This window comes from Chiloscyllium plagiosum, chromosome 34 (genome assembly GCF_004010195.1).
Source record: "Chiloscyllium plagiosum isolate BGI_BamShark_2017 chromosome 34, ASM401019v2, whole genome shotgun sequence".
NCBI lineage: Eukaryota > Metazoa > Chordata > Chondrichthyes > Orectolobiformes > Hemiscylliidae > Chiloscyllium > Chiloscyllium plagiosum.
Genome location: NC_057743.1, coordinates 13,780,020 through 13,790,176, shown reverse-complemented (window position 1 = coordinate 13,790,176; position 10,157 = coordinate 13,780,020).

Below are 10,157 nucleotides of genomic sequence, written 5' to 3'. Positions count from 1 at the left end.
CTGGAGGAAGGATAGGCTGGACTGTGGGAGTAATGCTGCAACCAGAATTGCTCGCATCCAATGGTAGTGTCCAGGAGGCAGCAGCAGTGTGTCTGGAGTTCAGGGGCGAGTGTAAGGGGAAGGTGGAGACCAGGTTCGATGAGTCTATGAAGAACCTATCTTGGCATTTGTTTAGTCACTAACTGAATAGGAGCTGTCTTCAGAGAATTAGTTATTTAGTGAGTGGCTCTGTGCTTTGTAATTAGGACAATGACTGAATTATCCTGATGCAATTCCGATTTTCTCCTTTTCAGAGGTTGTTAGTACATGGAAAGATAATTAAATTTGTCATTTGCTTTCATTCCCACCCGCTCTGTAGCTGTTGAGTGGCATCTGTAACTTTGACATTTATAGCTCTGTAAAACTTACACTGAAGTAGTTTTATAATTTTGTAATTTTAAGACTTGTACTGATATGAAAAGTAAGATTGCAAACAAATGCGTCATCCTTAAGCAATATGAGCTTGGGTTCATATTGTCAGAGAATACCTTATGTTTAAATGTTTTTAAGGAGGGGAGATACTAAACGAGTATTTTGCATCAGTATTTACTGTGGAAAAGGATATGGAAGATATATAATGTTTGGAAATAGATGGTGACACCTTGCAAAATGTCCATATTACAGAGGAGGAAGTGCTGGATGTTTTGAAATGGTTAAAGGTGGATAAATCCCCACGACCTGATCAGGTTTACCCTAGAACTCTGTGGGAAGCTAGAGAAGTGATTGCCGGGCCTCTTGCTGAGATATTTGTATCATCGATAGCCACAGGTGAGATACCAGAAGACTGGAGATTGGTTAACATGGTGCCACTGTTTAAGAAGGGTGGTAAGGACAAGCCAGGGAACTATAGACCAGTGAGCCTGACATCGATGATGGGCAAGTTATTGGAGGGAATCCTGAGGGACAGGATGTACATGTACGTGAAAAGACAGGACTGATTAGGGATAGTCAACATGGCTTTGTGTGTGGGAAATCATGTCTCACAAACTTGATTGAGTTTTCTGAAGTAGTAACAAAGAGGATTGATGAGGGCAGAGCGGTAGACGTGATCTACACGGACTTCAGTAAGGCATTCAACAAGGTTCCCCATGGGAGACTGCTTACCAAGGTTAGATCTCACGGAATACAGGGAGAACTAGCCATTTGGATACAGAACTGACTCAAACAGAGGGTGGTGGTGGAGGGTTGTTTTTCCAGAGTGCAGGCCTGTGACCAGTGGAGTGCCACAAGGATCAAAGCTTGTTCCACTACTTTTTGTCATTTATATAAATGATTTGGATGTACGCTCAAGAGGTATAGTTAGTAAGTTTGCAGATGACACCAACATTGGAGGTGTAGTGGATAGCGAAGGTGGTTACCTCAAATTACAACAGGATCTTGATTAGATGGGCCAATGGGCTGAGAAGTGGTAGATGGAATTTAATTCAGATAAATGTGAGGTGCTGCATTTTGGGAAAGCAAATCTTGGCAGGACTTATACACTCAATGGTAAGGTCCTGAGGAGTGTTTTGGAACAAAGAGACCTTGGAGTGCAGGTTCAAAGCTCCTTGAAATTGGAGTCGCAGGTAGATAGGATAGTGAAGAAGGTGTTTGGTATGCTTTCCTTTATTGGTCAGAGTATTGAGTACAGGAGTTTGGAGGTCATGTTGCCGCTGTACAGGACATTGGTTAGGCCACTGTTGGAATATTGCATGCAATTCTGGTCTCCTCCCTATCGGAAAGATGTTGTGAAACTTGAAGGGGTTCAGAAAAGATTTACAAGCATGTTGCCAGGGTTGGAAGATTTGAGCTATAGGAGATGCTGAACAAGCTGGGGCTGTTTTCACTATAGCGTCGGAGGCTGAGTGGTGACCTTATAGAGGTTTACAAAATTGTGAGGGGCATGGATAGGGTAAATAGGCAAAGTTTTTTCCCTGGGGTTGAGGAATCCAGAACCAAAGGGCTGGGTTTAGGGTGAAAGATATAAAAGGGACCTAAGGGGCAACTTTTTCACGCAGAGGGTGGTACGTGTATGGAATGAGCTGCCAGAGGAAGTGGTGGAGGCTGGTACAATTGCAACATTTAAAAGGCATTGGGATGGGTGTATGAATAGGAAGGGTTTGGAGGGATATGGGCCGGGTGCTAGCAGGTGGGACTAGATTGGGTTGGGATATCTGGTTGGCATGGACCGAAGGGTCTGTTTCCATGCTGTACATCTCTTTGACTGATTTGAAATTCAGGGTTGTCCTTTCGGGGCACAGATAAGGAGAATTGCTTTCTCAAAGAGTTAACAGACTTTGGACCTCTCTGTCCCCAAAGGCTGTTGAGGCGGGGTCTTTCAATATTTTAAAAGAGAGGAGTAGATTGCTTCACAAAAATCTATGAAACCAAAGACGATCGAGGGTAGCTGGGATTGTGAAATTAGAAACAAACAAAGCAAGCATGACCCTGTTGAGTGGTGGAGCAGGCTTGTGGGATTGAATGATTTACCACTCATCTCCTGTAGGCCATGGAGCAAAGAGAATAATAAGCATCTGCAGAATTGTTGAACTCTGGGTACAGAGTCATAGAGACATACAGCAGGGAAACAGACCCTTCGATCAAACTCGTCCATGCCGATCAGATATCCCAACCTAATCTAGTCCCATTTGCCAGCACCCAGCCCATATCCCTCTAAACCCTTCCTAATCATATAGCCATTCAGCTGCCTTTTAAATGTTGTAATTGTACCAGCCTCCACCACTTCCCTCTGATAGCTCATTCCATGCATGCACCACCCTCTGCTTGAAATAGTTGCCCTTTAGTTCGCTTTTAAATCTTTCCCCTCTCACCTGAAACCTTTGCCCTCTAGTTTTGGACTACCCATCCCAGGGAAAAAGACCTTGAATATTTACCCAATCAATTGCCCCTCATGATGTTATAAACCTCTATAATGTTACCCCTTAGCCTCCGACACTCCAGAGAAAACAGCCCCAGCCTATAGCTCAAACCCTCCAACTCTGAAAACATCCTTGAAAATCTTTTCTGAACCCTTTGTTTCACAACATCCTTCTAATAGGAGGGACACCAGAACTGCACACAAAATTCCAAAAGTGGCCGAACCCCTGAAATTAAATATCACCTCCATTACTGCTGTCTTAACTGATTGAAAATTAGTTGAGCACCAAACTCTTCATTCCAAAATGGGTCTGTGATCCTAACTTGGATGAAGCTAAAAGCACCCAATAACTCCTTCCTAGTACAAGATCAGAAAACAAATAGAACCAGGCACCAAAATGAAACAGGAGCGGCCTCACTATTCATATCAATGAGGAATTTAATCCTCAAACACCACCTTAAATTTGACCTGCACTAACAGTTCTTTGTCTTTTCACGGTTAACTCATTAGAAGTCACATTAAGCGTAGGATAATTCTGAGTTAGAGCCACATACTGGTGAATAAAACAAGGAGGTATTTTGCTCTAAATAGATAATGATAAAATCTATGGATGGAGTATATAACCGGGTAGTTTTGTGGATCTTTGGAAGAAGCTTGGAAGCAGGGGCCCAAATGGCCTTTCCTCACTCCTTGCTTTCATATAATGCTATGATGGAAACAGTTACCAGCTTTGAGTAGAGCTGGGGTGACATTCTCTGAGATTGTACCTCCTGGTCCTAAACTCTCCCACAAGAGACATACAACCTCGCAGCAACTACTCTGCGAAGTCCCCAAGGAATCTTGTATGTTTCAATAAAGTCACCTCTCATTTTTCTAAACACCAATGAGTACAGGCCCAACCCACTCAACCTCTCAAGAAAATGCCTCTACCCTCAACCTAATAAGCCTTCTCCGGACTGTCTTCCTTAGATAGGGAGACCAAAACTGTCCACACTATTCCTGGTGTGATCTGAATACTTGGTATAACTTTAGCAAAACCTTTGTATTTTTATACACTATTCTCTTTGAAATAAAGGCTAATACAGTCAGTTCTGCCGTAACGGGGTAGGTCCGTTCTCGTGCAATCTCTTGTTAAGATAATCGCATTATAGCAGCACCATTTAAACTAATGAGGGCCGGAATTACGTTATAACAAAATCACGCTTTAAAAGTTCGTGCTTTAGAAATAGTGTCCCCATTCGTCAATCATGTTATAGTGAATTTGCATTAACAAAATGTGTATTTCCCAGAACGGCCTGTAGTCCTCTTGCCTTCCCTACTACTCACTGAACTCAGATGCTAGCTTTTTATGATTCATGCACAAGGAACCCCAAATTCCTCTTTGCTGCAGCTTTCTGCAGTCTTTCCCATTATGATACCCCACTAGTTACAGTTTGCTATCCTGAAAAAACCCTTGTTTTCCTAATTGCCAGTCTACAATTAGCTCCAGAAGAGTTGGGAATTTTTAGGGGATTAGGAGAAACATAAAACTTAAAGAAAATTGATTTTTCTCAGCTTTCACTGTGGGCAGTTTTCAGAAGTTCTGGCTGAAGCTGGATGTGTCAGATAGCTCTTCCTGAGAAAGGGAAAAGATAATATAAAATTATTAAAAATAGGTTACCTCAGAGTAAGGAGTTTAGTGTAAAAGCTCCAGAATTTAGAAAGCTCTTTTGAAGCTGAGAAAATTTAAGCTCTATATATAATGAAGTGTCCATCAGATTCTTCTGAGGAGAAAAGGAATTTCTCAATGGAATTTCCATGCTGTAAGAGGTTACAGCTAGGATTAATGGGACTGCATTTTTATTGAGTGTTTCAAAATCTTTAAGCATGTTGCATGTAAATAGTTTAGTTTATTCTATTTTATCTTAATTTTTTTACGTAGCAAACTTCATTGTTACACAAATCTGCAACATTACCTGCTTATATTTCAGTGAGACACCATCCTATTAAATGAAAAAAGCTTGCTCTATTAAGCTATTTTTCAGTCCGGCATCTGGTCTGTCCAGTAAAAACATCAGCTGGGACCATAACACAGTATAGTCAGGAATGCAAAAGACATTGCTTCCACCCAAGTAGTCATTCCATAAAACCCATTTACCCGAACAAAGCAGTACAGCTTAGTCAGTTTCCTAATAATAAAGGCTGAACCCTTGACTTTCTTTCATTCCTCAATGGAAAAGTTGGCGTTTTATTTTAATTCCCGTGACACAAAAAGTATCGCAACTGGACTTCTCAATATGGCAGATCCCTATACCATTATTGATCTATGAAGACATAAGGTAATGGAATACAAATTTAGACAGACACTTAAACAATTGGGCTGTAGAACACACTGCAATGCACTAGGCATCCTTAACAATACAATGTTCTAACAAGCATGATGAAAATATCATACCTGCCTCAGTGCTAAATCAGATCAGTTGATCAACAACTTGGTCACTGGTTATGTTTTTAAGGCAAGGTTTAAGGTGGGAATTCTAGAGTGATAAGGCGAGACAGCGAAAGGTACATTTGCTAATGGTAAACCCATAAAAATTGGGGATGCGCAGAATTTGAAATTACGAACTACAAATGGTGTCAGAATTAAATGTTTTGACGGATATTTAAAATTACAATAAAAATGAACTTTAATTTAAACAGACTATTGACAGTGACATATCTAAACAAGGGCAGGTAGTAGCAAGTTTAAATACAAAAGATGTTAGGTAGAAAGTTGAAGAAACGTTTTATAAAAAACTTAGGGCATGTAAAGTATGAGAGTTTCAGCGAGATAGAGACCATGTTTACATCTAAATACAGGTTAGTTAGGTGATCAAAGGAAAGGAAACTGGGCAACGAGACCGGATTAGGTCTGCTTGTGGGAGGATTAACAACACGAGTTGAATTGTGTAATGTATCTGTGCTATAAATTTCATATGAAATTCTATAGTATTTTATAATGAACACTCATGTTACACCTGGCCTGGGAATCTCAAACAGAAATATTCAATTTTCCAGCTAACATGCCCAGCTTTTAATTCCTGCATAAAATGGCAGCTCAGGGAGACAAGTGTGCCTTGCAGCATTTAAAAGACATGGTGGCAGTGGAAGCTAAATTTAGCTCAAAACACAGCAATTAAAGGAATTGGACTACAGCCTGGTGTTGTGTGATTTTTAACTTTGTACACCCCAGTCCAACACCGGCATCTCCAAATCACAATTAGAGGAATGAGTGGCTCTAACAGCAGTCAGCACTCAAGAATCATTCCATGAGCCAAACTTACCTCCCTTCTTTTCTTACTCCTCTGAAGGCAATAAATAGGGGAAAATTAGAGGGATAAGACCATGCAAGTTGGCTTGCATGTTTCAGGGAACAAGAATCAGTTGATTCTGGTTAAATCAATTCATTTTTGCCGAAAAAACAATTTGAAAACAGTGACTCGCACAGCGGAAAACAACTCCATAAGTGTTTAGATGACTCATAGCTGGTAATTTTAACTCAGCAGACTACACATTAACAAATCACACAAGGTGGGTAATGATTCTTTTTTTAAAATGAAAACCAGATGTCATAAATATAATTGGTGATTTTTTAAAAATTAGTGACGTTTCAGTCATACAACTTGTGCATGCGAACTTCGCCCGTTCCCTTTAGAAATTCGCTTGTTAATCAACTTGTCACATTACCTTTTAAAATGTCTCTCAATTTAAAATATTTAGTTTTCCTAACCAATTTTGCCCCACTCTTCTAGCTGCTGACTCACGGTTCCACCTATTACTGCACTCACCACCCACCAAACAGTTAGTTAGTTTATTCAATACAGAATCGAGGTATTTTCAGGTCCATGTGGCAACAGAAGCTGCAGTCACTAAGCGAGCAGAGTTGCAAAATCTACCTCGTCTCCCACTTTCACTTCGCGCCACTCCACCAAATAAAAGAATAGGCAGTTTGCCACATTTTTTTTTGCACTGATCAGGACAACTCAAGAAATACTGAAGTATTTTTATACATAGTTAAAAATCACACAACACCAGGTTATAGTCCAACAGGTTTAATTGGAAGCACACTAGCTTTCAGAGCGTTGCTCCCTCATCAGGTGATAGTAGAGGGCTCAATCCTAACACAATTTATAGCAAAAATTTACAGTGTGATGTAACTGAAATTATACACTGAAAAATTGGTTGTCTGTTAAGTCTTTCATCTGTTTGAATACCGTGATAGTTTCACTACTTTTATGTGCAAATCACAAAACCGTTTTTTAGTTGCATTCTCAGGTTAGCTGTTAATAATGATGATAGCTAGACAATATGTTGAAGGTGTTAGCCCCCTGTGCTCCCTGTCTATGCCATGATGTTTAGATTGATTCTAATCTAAAAAGTGAGATAACGGAGTTTTACATGAATTCATGCAGTTTTTGAGCTCAGTTCTACATGAATGCATGCAGTTTTTGAGCAAAGTACAATGTAACCCTACAAGTACAAATTCGCCCCATAAAATATATGTGTGCATGTGGGTCTGTGTGTGCCTGTCTGGGTTGGGGGTTGTGAGTGTGAGAAAGTGTATGTGTGTGTGTAGTGAGTGCAGAGTATCTTAAGTCTGTGAGGGACCTCACCAGGACCTTGGGTTCATGTCACATTACAGGTGACCACCATTGCACTTTCTCACACACTCAACCCCCAACCCAGACAGGCACACACACAGACAGACAAAGACCCATATGCACACACATATTTTGTGGGGTGAATTTGTACTTGCTGGGTGTACTTTGCTCAAAAACTGCATGCATTCATGTAAAACTCCGTTATCTCACTTTTTAGATTAGAATCAATCTAAACATCATGGCATAGACAGAGAACACAGGGGGCTAACACCTTCAACATATTGTCTAGCTATCACCATTGTTAACAGCTAACCTGAGAATGCAACTAAAAAAAGGTTTCGCGATTTACTCATGAAAGTAGTGAAACTATCACGGTATTCAAACAGATGAAAGACTTAACAGACAATCAATTTTTCAGTGTATAATTTCAGTTACATCACACTGTAAATTTTTGCTATAAATTCTGTATGTTAGGATTGAGCCCTCCACTATCACCTGATGAAGGAGCGTCACTCCGAAAGCTAGCATGCTTCCAATTGAACCTGTTGGACTATAACCTGGTGTTGTGTGATTTTTAACTTTGTACACCCCAGTCCAACACCGGCATCTCCAAATCATATTTTTATACATGTATACTATATGCATACAGTAAGACAGAAGGGTGATTGGTTGGCAAGGTGAACGCTGACTGGTTAAAGCCTATTTCAATGCAGCAAAATAGGTGAGGTTTTCTCTGGTTCATTTTTTAGGGCAATGTTTTGACCAGAGTTAATTTAAATTGGTTTAAAATTTAAAGTAAAGGATGGCAGTTAACTGTCAGTCATCATTACCTGGCTTGTACTCCATGGCACTATCTCTGCCAGAGTTAAAATGGTTGCCTTATAAATTTTTCTGATGAGTGCAAGTAGCAAAGATTCAACGAAACATGTCTTCTCTCAGCAATACTGATCTTCTGCATTACTAATTAACTATTCAAATAGAAGCTTTTGGAATCCAAAAGCACATTCAAAACTTCATACGTCAGAATGCTCTCATTGAATTATGGAAAAGCTTGAGAAGCTAAATTGCCTACTCCCCTTCCTGTACTCTCAAGTGATGTTATGGGGATCACCCTCTCTGGCAATCAGCAAAACCACTTGGTTATTTCACAATTTCTGCATCCCATCAATTATTAAGAACAATATCAAAAGTAGTGTATAGAAAAAGGCATAAAAAGGAGGATTTGTAAGGATAAAGCCAGAACTGCAAAGGAATAATGGACAGACTGGGTCACTTTGCTCTGGAAGAAAACGAGAAAGCTGAAGGAATGAAATCAAACAGGGAATTCAGAACAATCTTTAGCCAGAGACTATGACATTGAATCATCAAAATTACCAGTGTAGATATATTTCAGAGTAGCTACGTGAGGATACAAGGGAGAAATAGAATGGGAGGGTTAAACTATAATGGAGGATGGATTGGAGGATATGAATGTTGACAGACTATTTGGGCTAGATGGTTTGCTTGTGTTGTAAATTCTATGTAGGAGATGGTCTATTCCAGGGATTGACAGATTTAAATTACACTTATTTGGAATTGAAACCCAATACAAAATGGCCAATTTTGCTAACAGCACCAAACCAAGTGGGGTGGTGGAAGGAGAAAGGGACAATGAAAAGTTATAAAGTGAACTAGTCAATACGCAAATGAGCTGATTAACAGTTATTTAGTACAGGCTAATTAAGAGGTTTGCATATTGATAGGACAAATTTCTCAAATGATATTGGAATAAGCATATGCACATGATTATTGAAACTAGAATTAATGCCAATTGAAACTAGTCTATTAGCAAATGCTGTTCAATTAATGTCAATAGACTTCAAAACCATATTGCTAAGCCATCACAAATCATAGGTGATCATACTTTAGTGCCCAAACTGTATTCCAAACACCACATCACAAGAACATTCAAACAACTTTGCTATTACGAGGGGGCATAGCTTTAAATTAAGGGGTGGTAGGTATAGGACAGATGTTAGGGGTAGGTTCTTTACTCAGCGAGTCGTAAGTTCATGGAATGCCCTGCCAGTAGCAGTGGTGGACTCTCCCTCTTTATGGGCATTTAAGCGGGCATTGGATAGGCATATGGAGGATAGTGGGCTAGTGTAGGTTAGGTGGGCTTGGATCGGCGCAACATCGAGGGCCAAAGGGCCTGTACTGCGCTGTATTCTTCTATGTTCTATATTAAGTGTATAAGTCCTGCTCTGATTTCCTTTGACTGGAACAACACATCCATGCTCAGACAAGCCAAACAGCAACATGCACGAGAATTCCTGGAAGCATGGCATTCCAACTGGAACTCCATCAACAAACACATTAACTTGGATCCCATTTACCACCCCCACAAAAAAGAACAGGAAATGACATCATCAACCCAAGGAACCTCAACAAATAAAAAGTGGGCCATACCACCAATGCTTTACCAGAGGCTCACTGATTATGTTACCTAGTATGGTGATGAAACATCTGAAAACAAATCTTCCAGCTCAGCGAGCAAACTTACATCTGTTTACATAAGTGACGAAAAGTAGTGGACCCAGCACAGATCCTTGTGGCTCACCACTGGTCATAGGCCTCCAGTGTGAAAAACAACCCTCCACCAC